This window comes from Microcebus murinus, chromosome 11 (genome assembly GCF_040939455.1).
Source record: "Microcebus murinus isolate Inina chromosome 11, M.murinus_Inina_mat1.0, whole genome shotgun sequence".
Classification (NCBI taxonomy): Eukaryota; Metazoa; Chordata; class Mammalia; order Primates; family Cheirogaleidae; genus Microcebus; species Microcebus murinus.
Window position 1 is genome coordinate 101,714,544 of NC_134114.1, and position 14,637 is coordinate 101,729,180.

Sequence of the window (14,637 nt, forward strand, 5' to 3'; positions counted from 1 at the left end):
GGGTGGGGGGCGCAACTGAAAGGGGTTGTGGGGGAGGGCGGCCCCTGGCTGGGGTCAAAGGGCGAGCGCCCCGCCCGCCCGTGCGCAGTCAGCGCGCTGGGGGTGGGGGGCGGGGAGGTGAAGGAGGCCAGGCGAGGAGAGGAGGGGGGCTGGAAGGTCTCCACCTTGGCGGGTCCAGCCGTGGAGGCGCATCTTGTGTGAGTGTGAGTGAGTGAGTGAGTGTGAGTGTGTGTGTATAGAGAGACAGCCCCCAACCCCGGCCCGCCGCTCCCTGCCCGCCCCGCCTGTCACCCCCGTCCCTCGGAGCCCGCCGGACCCGGCCGGCGAACTCAACAGGCCCGGCCCGGCGCGGGTCAGCGCCGGCGCGGGGCCTGGGGCGGGAGGAGGCGGCGGGGAAGCGCAGAGAGGCTCGGCTTCCTGAGCGGGGCAGGGGCGCCCTCCGCCGTCCACGGCCACACCACCCTGAACGCGCCCGATCTCGTCTGATCTCGGAAGCTAAGCAGGGTCGGGCCTGGTTAGAACTTGGATGGGAGACCGCCCGGGAATACCGGGTGCCGTAGGCTTCTTCTTTTTTTATTTTTTTTTTTTTGCCTCTGGTTCTGTCGCGTTTCTGGGAGTGCGGGGGCGGCCCGGGGTGGGGGTGACCCCCACCCTCAGCGCCCGCCGCGGTGCCTGGCGCCCCAGCCCGCACTGTGGGGCCTCCTCTTGTCCCGAGCCGCCACACCGCCGCCACGCGGCAGCATGCGTGGCTTCTGGACTGTCAGGTCTCAGACCAAAGGTCTGCTCTGTGGGAACCGACACGCTGGAGGAAACCTTGAGAGTCTGAGAGGGGAGGGAGTTCCCGAAGAAGGCCAGGATGTCATTTTGAGGGAGTATGTGACCAGAACTCCTCCCGTTGCTTTTGGGGTTCTATGGGCTACACGTAGGAATCTTTGGTGGTGGCACCTGATGTTGGGGGATCCGGAGTCACACCCCGACCTGCTCCACAGGCCTCCTTTTACTTTTCTCTTCGGATTCATTATTTATTTATTTATTTATTTATTTATTTTTTGAGACAGAGTCTCGGTTTGTTGCCCAGGCTAGAGTGAGTGCCGTGGCGTCAGCCTAGCTCACAGCAACTTCAAACTCCTGGGCTCGAGTGATCCTTCTGCCTCAGCCTCCCGGGTAGCTGGGACTACAGGCATGCGCCACCATGCCCAGCTAAATTTTTATATATATATCAGTTGGCCAATTCATTTCTTTCTATTGATAGTAGAGACGGGGTCTCGCTCTTGCTCAGGCTGGTTTTGAACACCTGACCTTGAGCAATCCGCCCGCCTCGGCCTCCCAAGAGCTAGGATTACAGGCGTGAGCCACAGCGCCCGGCCGGATTCATTATTTTTAAAAAGTGTCTCTTATCTCTATTATTGCATTTTCTTTTCTCTCTCTTTTCAAGCAGATGATGGGAGTCCAAGTATTAAGGTGACATGTGTTGCCCGTGCCCCCCTCTCCCCCCCCCTGTGTTCTTATTCATTTACCTCTCATGTTGTTCCAGCGTATTGTGGGGGTACCAATGTTAAGGTCGGGTGCGTTGCCCTCTCCCAGCCTCCCCCCTCGGGTCAGAGCTTCAAGTGCGCCCATCCCCCAGTCGGTGCGCACCCACCCCATTCCTAATGGATGTGTATGCCCATCCCCTCCCCCCACCCGCCCGACACCCACCCGATGAAGGTGATTCCTCTGTGTCCACTTAGGTGTCCATCGGTTCGTACCCATTTGCTGGTGAGCGCGAGCACGTGGTGCTCGTGTGTCCATTCTTGGAATGCTTGGCTTACTGGAACGGGTTCCAGCTCTGGCCAGGAGAACCACGAGAGGTGCCCCCTCACCGCTGCTCCTCACAGCCGAATAGCACTCCGTGGTGTCCACGCGCCACATTTCATTTACGCACTCGTGGGTCGATGGGCACTCGGGTCGCTTCCAGGTCTTTGCGATTGTGACTTGTGTCCTGACTCTAACCCTAACCCTTACCCAGCCCGTCTCCTCCACGGCCCCTGCCTGACTGACTCCATCCCGCCCGGCCTGTCACCTGTCACCGTCCTCTACCCCTGCCTGACACGCTCCTCCCCGCCCGGGCCGTCACCGTCCTCGGCCCCTGCCTGACGGGGCTCCTCCGTCGCCTGGGCCTTCCAAGGGCTTGGTGTGGACGCTGGTTCCAGGACGCCCTCCCAGGAACCCGGTAGCAGGGCGGCCGCGGCGTCTCGCACAACCCAACCGTCCGCCGGCCGGCCGCCTGTCCCTAAGTGGCCTGCGGGGGACGTGCTCCCGCTGTGCCGTGGGGGCCCAGCCTGGTGCCTTCTCTGAGGCCCCGTGGCTGCCGCTCCCCGCAAGGGGAGAGCCGCGGAGGTGGGGACCGCCTCCTCATGGGGACGTACACCCAGCTCTCCAGGTCGGATTCCGGGGCTCTCTGTGCTGCCAGAAGGCCCAGCTGGCCTGCGGGTCCTTAGAGTGGCAAAAACATCCGAAAACTGAGATTGAGGGTCCGGTGGGTGTCTGCACTTTTCTGCTGGGCGCCCCAGGGAGGCCTGGGGGCTGGCTGGACAACGCGGTCTGCTGGGCTGGGTGGGGGGGTTTGGAGGGGCAACTGATGCCCTTTGCACTTTGGGTAGCAAGTGTCTGAGGTGTCTCTGGGCCCTGCGCCATGTGGGGGCGGGGGCGGGGTGGGAGGAGGAGGAGGAGGAGGCGGGAAGGGCTGTGGCCTGCAGTCGTGTTCCCCGGGGTGGCACAGCATGTGGCTTCTTCCACGGGCTGCTTGGCCTGGGCTCCCTGCACCTGGGCCTTTGGAGGACTGGCCCTGTGCTTGCCAACACTTCCTGCAGGGACCCAGAGCTGGGAGGTTGCATCTCTCAGCCCTGGGTCGGGCAGAGCCCCAGCGGGCCCTGCCCACAACCTCTCTCAGCACGGGTCCCCCAGAAGGCTCCTTTGGGACCAGGATTCTCTTGCGGGTGACTCTTTAAGGTCTGGCCCCTGGATGGAGGGGCACCAGGAGTAGAGGAGCAGGAAGGGGAAGGGGGTGGCCATGCGAGGGGACACTTTCAGGCCAAGTCCCAGCTTCAGTCTGATCCTCCTAGGAACCCCGGTGTGGACATCACACCTCCTGGTTGCCCTGCTCTGAGACAAGGAGCCGGGCTTCGCATTCCCACAGCAGCCAGTCGTGGGCTGAGGACACCTGGGGCGTTGGGAACTCCCTGGCTTCTCCTTGGATTAACATCTGGAGCTGCTTGGGAATTGTGCCGCCACACACACCCGAGTGCAGGTGTCTTCTGCACAGACCGCGGGCCTGGCTCTTCTGAATGCCGCTAGCTCGCCACCCACCCACGGGTGAACCTGGTCAGGGTACTTTCTGTCAGGGGCAGACTCTGATCCGGGCGGGCTACCGGTGTCTCTGTTTGCTCCTTTCTTTCTTCCATTTCGGGAAAGGCTTCCTTACTGGGTGTGGAAATCTCCTATGCCTTTCCTCGCCTATTCTGTCAGCTTTCAAATTCTCTTTCAGTTGCCACCCTCACAGATGGATTAGGAAACTCTTTCCGGTGCACTCATTAGTGAAATGACCTCAATGACGCTGGAATCCAATATCTAGTCGCCGATTTTTAGCGAGTCCACACGCCAGGGTGGTTGGGGTCCAATGCAGCCCCGGCCAGGCCCAGGCCCCTTGGACTGGGCCACAGGAGGACACAGAGGAGGGTCCCGGCCCCCACGGTAGCGTTGCCGGCAGTTCTCCAAGGGCTTGGGGGTTTTCCAGAGGGAGGAGATGGAGGGGACTGATTTCTTCAGCGCCCCACAAACCACGCCACCCCACCCCACCCAAGGGACACATCCCGAGAGAGAGACGCCCCATACACTCGCTCCCCTCCCCCGTGCGCTGTGCCCCAGCCCTGGCCCGGGGGAATAGGCGGCCGCCCGGCCACAGGGTGGGGGGCGCAACTGAAAGGGGTTGTGGGGGAGGGCGGCCCCTGGCTGGGGTCAAAGGGCGAGCGCCCCGCCCGCCCGTGCGCAGTCAGCGCGCTGGGGGTGGGGGGCGGGGAGGTGAAGGAGGCCAGGCGAGGAGAGGAGGGGGGCTGGAAGGTCTCCACCTTGGCGGGTCCAGCCGTGGAGGCGCATCTTGTGTGAGTGTGAGTGAGTGAGTGAGTGTGAGTGTGTGTGTATAGAGAGACAGCCCCCAACCCCGGCCCGCCGCTCCCTGCCCGCCCCGCCTGTCACCCCCGTCCCTCGGAGCCCGCCGGACCCGGCCGGCGAACTCAACAGGCCCGGCCCGGCGCGGGTCAGCGCCGGCGCGGGGCCTGGGGCGGGAGGAGGCGGCGGGGAAGCGCAGAGAGGCTCGGCTTCCTGAGCGGGGCAGGGGCGCCCTCCGCCGTCCACGGCCACACCACCCTGAACGCGCCCGATCTCGTCTGATCTCGGAAGCTAAGCAGGGTCGGGCCTGGTTAGAACTTGGATGGGAGACCGCCAGGGAATACCGGGTGCCGTAGGCTTCTTCTTTTTTTATTTTTTTTTTTTTTTGCCTCTGGTTCTGTCGCGTTTCTGGGAGTGCGGGGGCGGCCCGGGGTGGGGGTGACCCCCACCCTCAGCGCCCGCCGCGGTGCCTGGCGCCCCAGCCCGCACTGTGGGGCCTCCTCTTGTCCCGAGCCGCCACACCGCCGCCACGCGGCAGCATGCGTGGCTTCTGGACTGTCAGGTCTCAGACCAAAGGTCTGCTCTGTGGGAACCGACACGCTGGAGGAAACCTTGAGAGTCTGAGAGGGGAGGGAGTTCCCGAAGAAGGCCAGGATGTCATTTTGAGGGAGTATGTGACCAGAACTCCTCCCGTTGCTTTTGGGGTTCTATGGGCTACACGTAGGAATCTTTGGTGGTGGCACCTGATGTTGGGGGATCCGGAGTCACACCCCGACCTGCTCCACAGGCCTCCTTTTACTTTTCTCTTCGGATTCATTATTTATGTATTTATTTATTTATTTATTTATTTATTTTTTGAGACAGAGTCTCGGTTTGTTGCCCAGGCTAGAGTGAGTGCCGTGGCGTCAGCCTAGCTCACAGCAACTTCAAACTCCTGGGCTCGAGTGATCCTTCTGCCTCAGCCTCCCGGGTAGCTGGGACTACAGGCATGCGCCACCATTGTTGGAGACTAAGACCCTTCATATTCCAACGACTTGCCCTATGCACGGGCCTCCTCGTCCTGGAAAATAGCACCCAGCTCCCCAGCTGTAGTTCCAAGAAGAATGCATTCCATGCCATGCTTGCTCCAGGGCATGCCACCTGCAATTGTTCCCAACCCCCTGCCAGGTTAAGGTTGAGAGATCCATCACAAAGAGCTTCCGGTGCCATTGGGATGCTGATTGGGGCTGATTAGCCCACAGGAAAGCCTCATTATTCCCCCACTCTATTTTTCTGTTTCTACTTCCTTGTTTTCTGTATATAAAACCTACTAAAAATCCAAGTAAAGTAGACCTTGACAATCATTCGCTTGGTCTCGTTCCTTTCTCTCGCTCATCTCTTTCAGGCACGGTCCCCCTCGCCCCTGCGAGTAACAGAAGGTCCCGCGGGTCGGGACAAGTGGCGCCCAACGTGGGGCTCGAGGTACGGACTTTTGTCGGGTGACGCCACGGAGTGCTCTTCGGCCGAAGGAAACCCTACAGAGACCCTCGTTCTGCCGCTCACAGAGTCGACGGTCTGGTGAGTAAATTTTTACATTGTCACCCCATTGAGATGGGCCATTCATTGTCTAAAGAGGCCGTTTTTATTAAGGATCTTAAGGCCTCACTCAGAGAGAGAGGAATTAGAGTTAAGAAAAAGGATCTAGTAAAGTTTTTTGTGTTCATTGATCATGCTTGTCCTTGGTTTATTATTGGTGGACCTGAGATTCACCCACAGAAATGGCAAAAAGTAGGTAGAGATTTAAATGATTTACTTCTAAGTCAGGGCCCAGATGCCGTCCCTGTATCTGTTTTTTCGTACTGGGGACTAATCAGAGATATTGTTGAAGGGGCAGATTCAGACCCCAACAAAAAGCAGCTGCTCTCAGTAGCAGAATTCTGCCTCCGACCCGTGTCGCGGTCCGCTTCGGGAACGTCTTTAAAGACAGCCGAAGGGCCAGCTTCTCCTAATAATTTTAAGAGACCAACATGTCCTTCCCCTTGCCCCTCAGTTTGTATTAATATGCCCCCTCAGGACCCCTCAGCTGAGCTCCAGACATCTAGAGAGGAGCCCCCGATTAGTAGGCCAGACACCAAGACCCTCTATCCTCCCTTACCCGAGGGTACAGCCCCTCAAGCATTTAATTACCCGGAGTTCAAGAAACAACCCCTCCGAGAGTCCCTCGACCCCGCAGAAGAGGCAACCCTCAGAGAGGAAGCGGCCCAATATCACAATCCCAAATGGCCTCCTCCTTACGCGCCCCAAATTTGCGCACCTTCGTTAATGCCTCCCCTTACAATGCCCTTGCTTTTGCGCACCAAAGAAGACTTAAGTCAAAGGGTTACGCAATTAAAAGATGTTTTACAACTTCAAAAAGAGTTTGCCCAGCTTTCCAAAGACTTGTCCTCCCCACCCCCTTTTTGCCCACAGGACTCTTTTGGCAGGGCAAGCCTCTTTTTTGGGTTCACCTATCGGCTTCCTCCCCTAAAGTCCTTCCCACCTACCCTTACTTAGTAGCTAAGATTATTCGCCTGGGACGAGAAAATTCCCTTAAGCTCTTTGGAAATGATCCAGATATCATAATACTCCCTTATAATGCTTCTCAAATTCGGTAGCTAATACAAAATGATGATGATTGGGCGGTTAACTGTACGTCTTTCCAGGGCAAACTAGATAATCATTACCCCCCTGATAAACTAATTCAGTTCCTCTATCGGACACCTGTAATATTTCCCAGGAAAACAAGAGTCTCCCCCATTCCAGGAGCCGTCTTAGTCTTTACCGACGGATCCTCCTCAGGCACCGCGGCCTATAGCATTAATGGCCAGGTCCGCAGTTTTCCCACCAGATTCTCCTCTGCTCAACTCGTTGAGTTAGCAGCCTTAGTCGCGGTCTTCAAAAACGTAGATCAGTCACCATTTAACTTGTATACTGATAGTTCTTATGTTGCTCATGCTGTCGCCACTTTGGAAACTGTGCCTCATATTCGGCCCTCCAACAATACCACTCAAATGTTCCAGCAACTACAAGGGCTCATTCACTCCCGTTCTGCGCCCTTTTTTATAGGCCATATTCGCGCCCACACTGGCCTTCCTGGGCCTCTAGTAGCTGGAAATAATCTTGTTGATCAGGCGACTCATGTTGCAGGTGCTGTTCACAATATCACTGTTGATCCTGTCTGCGCTGCACGCCAGGCTCATGACTTACACCATCTCAACGCCCATACCCTCAGGCTTAAATTCTCCATTACTAGAGAACAGGCCAGAGAAATCGTCCGCCAATGCAGGGCTTGTTTTACCCTTCTTCCTGAGCCACACCTAGGAGTCAACCCTCGCGGCCTGATCCCTGGGGAGCTCTGGCAGATGGATGTCACTCATTACCCCTCTTTCGGAAAGCTTAAATATGTACATGTCTCCATAGATACTTGCAGTGGATTTATCTTTGCTTCCCTACAAACAGGCGAGGCCACCCGCCACGTTATCAACCATATTATAGCCTGTCTCATCTCCCTCCCTCAGCCTAAAGTTATTAAGACTGACAATGGCCCGGGATACGTCAGCTCCAACTTCAAAAGTTTTTGTGCTCAGTTAGGCATTAAGCATATTACAGGCATTCCATATAACCCTCAGGGCCAAGGTATTGTAGAGAGAGCTCATCAGACGTTAAAAAATATGCTCTCCAAACTACAATCGGGAGGAGGAATTTTGTACCCTTTGACAGGTAATTCCAAAACCCTGCTTAATCATGCCCTGTTCATTTTAAATTTTCTCACCTTTGACACTGCCGGCAAAACAGCTGCCGACCGCCTTTGGCACCCATCCACCACGGATACTTATGCACAGGCCTTATGGAAGGAGCCGCTTACAGGCAAATGGCTGGGGCCTGACCCTGTCCTCATATGGGGAAAAGGACATGCCTGCATCTACGATACCCAGGCAGGAAATGCCAGATGGCTACCAGAGAGAGCGATTAAGTTATATAACCCACCCAGGGAATCCCCTGAGAAGAATTCTTAATTCTGTTCTCTTCCAGAAATACAATGACTCCCCGAGAGAAGACGCTGATCCTCCTGTGCCTAGTTCTGGCCACAGTCAAGAACACCACCGCAGCCAACATCCACCAGGTCTACAACTATACATGGCAAATAATTAATGAGGCAGGAGACGTTGCCAATTCCTCCTCGCACCTCTCTGCCACTACGCCATGGGATCCACTAGAAATTGACCTATGCGTGTTGGCCCTTGGAGCCCATGACTATTGGGGCACGTCCTCACATTTTGCACCACAGGTAAAACCCATTAACACGGGAGAACCAGACACCAGTTCTCGGCCAGGCTGTAGCTCTGGGGTTCGAAGAACCTATCTAACCATGGCCCCTATATATGTTTGCCCTGGGGCTCATCGAGACCGTTCTCTTGCTGAAGCATGTGGCTATGCCCCCGACTTCTTTTGTGCCTCCTGGGGCTGTGAGACTACGGGCGATACCTACTGGAGCCCCTCCTCCTCCTGGGACTATATAACAGTTAAAAGAAAATCCCCTTCCCCATACCACCTCAACAGCGGTCCGGTCCCCTTTAAAAAAGAGTGTAGCAACCAGTGGTGCAACCCCCTGTTAATTTCATTCACTGAAGCTGGAAAAAAGGCTTCTTGGGACCAGTCCAGGGGATTTGAATGGGGGCTCAGACTTTACATATCTGGGAGAGATATTGGTCTCACATTTAAAATCAAGTTAATTAAAAGCCTCCCCAGAGGTCCTACAGTCGCATTAGGCCCTAATAACAACCTTCACCCACCTCGACCTCACGGTCCCTCCAGGGACCTACCCTCCTCCCCAACTGTGTCCCCTCCTCCGCTCAGCACCTCCCTATACCAACCTACCCTGCCCGAGGGCCCCCCTTCCTCGGCAGAACTAATTCTCTCCTTAGTCAACGCCTCTGTCAGGACCATCCGAGAGGCCAATAATTCAGAATATCAGGAATGTTGGGTATGCTACTCCCCCCGGCCTCCCTTCTATGAAGGCGTTGCTACTTTTGGTGAGCCATTATTTACTAATGACACCAGCAGACTCAGATGGGGTCTAGAGACCCATGATGGCCTGACACTCAGCCAAGTCACAGGCCTAGGTCTTTGCCTTCTTAGCCCAAGGATGCTCCCTCCCGCACCCTTAGAGAAAATATGCAATCAGTCAATTACTGTCAACTCCACTTTTCAGTATATTCAGGCATCTAACACCTCCTATTTTGCTTGTTCTTCTGGCCTTACCCCGTATGTAGTCTCTGCAACGTTTCTTGAGCATAGAGAGTATTGTGTATTAGTCATGCTCTTTCCCAGACTCACTGTACATCCTGCTAATGAGTTACTTCAGTTTTGGGAGCGAGGCACCACAATGCCCCGGGAAAAAAGAGAGCCCATCACGGCCATAACACTCGCAGTTGTTCTAGGCCTTGGTGCCACAGGAGCTGGAACAGGCATAGCCTCTCTAGTCACCTCCAATCAACAATACCTACAGCTCTCTGTAGCCATCGATAATGACCTCCGAGAGCTGCAGCAAGGTCTAAAATATCTTAAGGAGTCCCTCGCTTCACTCTCTGAGGTAGTGTTACAAAATAGAAGAGGCTTAGATTTAGTGTTCCTCCAAGAGGGAGGTTTGTGTGCAGCACTCAAAGAAGAATGCTGCTTCTACGCAGACAAAACAGGCCTGGTAGAAGATAGTATTGAGAGAGTTAGACAAAGCCTTGAAAATAGAAAGAAACAGAGGGAACAAAGTGAGGCATGGTATCAAAATTGGTTTTCCACATCCCCCTGGCTATCCACATTGCTTCCCAGTGTCTTAGGGCCGTTTATAGGTTTTTTGTTGCTTCTCACTTTTGGGCCTTGGGCATTCAAAAAACTAACCAACTTTGTCAAGTCGCAGGTAGACGCAGCCACACAAAAATCGGTCTCCGTGTTTTACCAACGGCTAGAACTAAGAGGCTCCAGAGAAGACCTCCATGAAGAGTCTCCCAACACACCCACTGAAGGTCTAAATTTCTCAGACCTTGCCTCAGACATGGAACGCAGTTGGTTCCAAAGGCTGTGGAGACGCCCATGACGGGATTATCGCGATGCCGCGTACCAGGTGCACACCCCGCCAGCTGTGAGGTAACTCCATGACGGGAATATTGTAGGTCCATGCCCGGGGGCACACTTCATAATCAGAAGTGCCGGAGCTGGATGCCACCTACATAGCCTAAGACAGAGGCCTCACCGACATTTCGATCGCCAGATCGATCTTATATTTGGGGTGCTGGTTGCGGAAGCCCATCGCGTAGCCTAAGACAGGCTCTCCACCAACCTGTGTAAATCTCCCTCATATTAATAAAGATAGGGGGAGATGTTGGAGACTAAGACCCTTCATATTCCAACGACTTGCCCTATGCACGGGCCTCCTCGTCCTGGAAAATAGCACCCAGCTCCCCAGCTGTAGTTCCAAGAAGAATGCATTCCATGCCATGCTTGCTCCAGGGCATGCCACCTGCAATTGTTCCCAACCCCCTGCCAGGTTAAGGTTGAGAGATCCATCACAAAGAGCTTCCGGTGCCATTGGGATGCTGATTGGGGCTGATTAGCCCACAGGAAAGCCTCATTATTCCCCCACTCTATTTTTCTGTTTCTACTTCCTTGTTTTCTGTATATAAAACCTACTAAAAATCCAAGTAAAGTAGACCTTGACAATCATTCGCTTGGTCTCGTTCCTTTCTCTCGCTCATCTCTTTCAGGCACGGTCCCCCTCGCCCCTGCGAGTAACAGAAGGTCCCGCGGGTCGGGACACACCATGCCCAGCTAAATTTTTATATATATATCAGTTGGCCAATTCATTTCTTTCTATTGATAGTAGAGACGGGGTCTCGCTCTTGCTCAGGCTGGTTTTGAACACCTGACCTTGAGCAATCCGCCCGCCTCGGCCTCCCAAGAGCTAGGATTACAGGCGTGAGCCACAGCGCCCGGCCGGATTCATTATTTTTAAAAAGTGTCTCTTATCTCTATTATTGCATTTTCTTTTCTCTCTCTTTTCAAGCAGATGATGGGAGTCCAAGTATTAAGGTGACATGTGTTGCCCGTGCCCCCCTCTCCCCCCCCCCGTGTTCTTATTCATTTACCTCTCATGTTGTTCCAGCGTATTGTGGGGGTACCAATGTTAAGGTCGGGTGCGTTGCCCTCTCCCAGCCTCCCCCCTCGGGTCAGAGCTTCAAGTGCGCCCATCCCCCAGTCGGTGCGCACCCACCCCATTCCTAATGGATGTGTATGCCCATCCCCTCCCCCCACCCGCCCGACACCCACCCGATGAAGGTGATTCCTCTGTGTCCACTTAGGTGTCCATCGGTTCGTACCCATTTGCTGGTGAGCGCGAGCACGTGGTGCTCGTGTGTCCATTCTTGGAATGCTTGGCTTACTGGAACGGGTTCCAGCTCTGGCCAGGAGAACCACGAGAGGTGCCCCCTCACCGCTGCTCCTCACAGCCGAATAGCACTCCGTGGTGTCCACGCGCCACATTTCATTTACGCACTCGTGGGTCGATGGGCACTCGGGTCGCTTCCAGGTCTTTGCGATTGTGACTTGTGTCCTGACTCTAACCCTAACCCTTACCCAGCCCGTCTCCTCCACGGCCCCTGCCTGACTGACTCCATCCCGCCCGGCCTGTCACCTGTCACCGTCCTCTACCCCTGCCTGACACGCTCCTCCCCGCCCGGGCCGTCACCGTCCTCGGCCCCTGCCTGACGGGGCTCCTCCGTCGCCTGGGCCTTCCAAGGGCTTGGTGTGGACGCTGGTTCCAGGACGCCCTCCCAGGAACCCGGTAGCAGGGCGGCCGCGGCGTCTCGCACAACCCAACCGTCCGCCGGCCGGCCGCCTGTCCCTAAGTGGCCTGCGGGGGACGTGCTCCCGCTGTGCCGTGGGGGCCCAGCCTGGTGCCTTCTCTGAGGCCCCGTGGCTGCCGCTCCCCGCAAGGGGAGAGCCGCGGAGGTGGGGACCGCCTCCTCATGGGGACGTACACCCAGCTCTCCAGGTCGGATTCCGGGGCTCTCTGTGCTGCCAGAAGGCCCAGCTGGCCTGCGGGTCCTTAGAGTGGCAAAAACATCCGAAAACTGAGATTGAGGGTCCGGTGGGTGTCTGCACTTTTCTGCTGGGCGCCCCAGGGAGGCCTGGGGGCTGGCTGGACAACACGGTCTGCTGGGCTGGGTGGGGGGGTTTGGAGGAGCAACTGATGCCCTTTGCACTTTGGGTAGCAAGTGTCTGAGGTGTCTCTGGGCCCTGCGCCAGGTGGGGGCGGGGGCGGGGGCGGGGTGGGAGGAGGAGGAGGAGGAGGCGGGAAGGGCTGTGGCCTGCAGTCGTGTTCCCCGGGGTGGCACAGCATGTGGCTTCTTCCACGGGCTGCTTGGCCTGGGCTCCCTGCACCTGGGCCTTTGGAGGACTGGCCCTGTGCTTGCCAACACTTCCTGCAGGGACCCAGAGCTGGGAGGTTGCATCTCTCAGCCCTGGGTCGGGCAGAGCCCCAGCGGGCCCTGCCCACAACCTCTCTCAGCACGGGTCCCCCAGAAGGCTCCTTTGGGACCAGGATTCTCTTGCGGGTGACTCTTTAAGGTCTGGCCCCTGGATGGAGGGGCACCAGGAGTAGAGGAGCAGGAAGGGGAAGGGGGTGGCCATGCGAGGGGACACTTTCAGGCCAAGTCCCAGCTTCAGTCTGATCCTCCTAGGAACCCCGGTGTGGACATCACACCTCCTGGTTGCCCTGCTCTGAGACAAGGAGCCGGGCTTCGCATTCCCACAGCAGCCAGTCGTGGGCTGAGGACACCTGGGGCGTTGGGAACTCCCTGGCTTCTCCTTGGATTAACATCTGGAGCTGCTTGGGAATTGTGCCGCCACACACACCCGAGTGCAGGTGTCTTCTGCACAGACCGCGGGCCTGGCTCTTCTGAATGCCGCTAGCTCGCCACCCACCCACGGGTGAACCTGGTCAGGGTACTTTCTGTCAGGGGCAGACTCTGATCCGGGCGGGCTACCGGTGTCTCTGTTTGCTCCTTTCTTTCTTCCATTTCGGGAAAGGCTTCCTTACTGGGTGTGGAAATCTCCTATGCCTTTCCTCGCCTATTCTGTCAGCTTTCAAATTCTCTTTCAGTTGCCACCCTCACAGATGGATTAGGAAACTCTTTCCGGTGCACTCATTAGTGAAATGACCTCAATGACGCTGGAATCCAATATCTAGTCGCCGATTTTTAGCGAGTCCACACGCCAGGGTGGTTGGGGTCCAATGCAGCCCCGGCCAGGCCCAGGCCCCTTGGACTGGGCCACAGGAGGACACAGAGGAGGGTCCCGGCCCCCACGGTAGCGTTGCCGGCAGTTCTCCAAGGGCTTGGGGGTTTTCCAGAGGGAGGAGATGGAGGGGACTGATTTCTTCAGCGCCCCACAAACCACGCCACCCCACCCCACCCAAGGGACACATCCCGAGAGAGAGACGCCCCATACACTCGCTCCCCTCCCCCGTGCGCTGTGCCCCAGCCCTGGCCCGGGGGAATAGGCGGCCGCCCGGCCACAGGGTGGGGGGCGCAACTGAAAGGGGTTGTGGGGGAGGGCGGCCCCTGGCTGGGGTCAAAGGGCGAGCGCCCCGCCCGCCCGTGCGCAGTCAGCGCGCTGGGGGTGGGGGCGGGGAGGTGAAGGAGGCCAGGCGAGGAGAGGAGGGGGGCTGGAAGGTCTCCACCTTGGCGGGTCCAGCCGTGGAGGCGCATCTTGTGTGAGTGTGAGTGAGTGAGTGAGTGTGAGTGTGTGTGTATAGAGAGACAGCCCCCAACCCCGGCCCGCCGCTCCCTGCCCGCCCCGCCTGTCACCCCCGTCCCTCGGAGCCCGCCGGACCCGGCCGGCGAACTCAACAGGCCCGGCCCGGCGCGGGTCAGCGCCGGCGTGGGGCCTGGGGCGGGAGGAGGCGGCGGGGAAGCGCAGAGAGGCTCGGCTTCCTGAGCGGGGCAGGGGCGCCCTCCGCCGTCCACGGCCACACCACCCTGAACGCGCCCGATCTCGTCTGATCTCGGAAGCTAAGCAGGGTCGGGCCTGGTTAGAACTTGGATGGGAGACCGCCCGGGAATACCGGGTGCCGTAGGCTTCTTCTTTTTTTATTTTTTTTTTTTTGCCTCTGGTTCTGTCGCGTTTCTGGGAGTGCGGGGGCGGCCCGGGGTGGGGGTGACCCCCACCCTCAGCGCCCGCCGCGGTGCCTGGCGCCCCAGCCCGCACTGTGGGGCCTCCTCTTGTCCCGAGCCGCCACACCGCCGCCACGCGGCAGCATGCGTGGCATCTGGACTGTCAGGTCTCAGACCAAAGGTCTGCTCTGTGGGAACCGACACGCTGGAGGAAACCTTGAGAGTCTGAGAGGGGAGGGAGTTCCCGAAGAAGGCCAGGATGTCATTTTGAGGGAGTATGTGACCAGAACTCCTCCCGTTGCTTTTG

General features: G+C 57.4%; 1 long non-coding RNA gene and 3 other non-coding genes across 4 annotated transcripts; all 4 read left to right on the top strand.

The window, feature by feature from the left end:
• Window positions 1-444: 444 nt before the first annotated feature.
• Window positions 445-563, top strand: LOC142873846 (5S ribosomal RNA). Its single transcript, XR_012921819.1, has one exon. It is a non-coding gene; the product is annotated as a 5S ribosomal RNA (ribosomal RNA).
• A 3,823-nt stretch (window positions 564-4,386) lies between these two features.
• Window positions 4,387-4,505, top strand: LOC142873828 (5S ribosomal RNA). Its single transcript, XR_012921801.1, has one exon. It is a non-coding gene; the product is annotated as a 5S ribosomal RNA (ribosomal RNA).
• An 820-nt stretch (window positions 4,506-5,325) lies between these two features.
• On the top strand, window positions 5,326-10,697 carry LOC142873764 (uncharacterized). Its single transcript, XR_012921742.1, has 3 exons — window positions 5,326-5,703; window positions 8,197-8,452; window positions 10,073-10,697. It is a non-coding gene; the product is annotated as an uncharacterized LOC142873764 (long non-coding RNA).
• Window positions 10,698-14,177: 3,480 nt separating this feature from the next.
• On the top strand, window positions 14,178-14,296 carry LOC142873857 (5S ribosomal RNA). Its single transcript, XR_012921830.1, has one exon. It is a non-coding gene; the product is annotated as a 5S ribosomal RNA (ribosomal RNA).
• The last annotated feature ends 341 nt before the right edge of the window (window positions 14,297-14,637 follow it).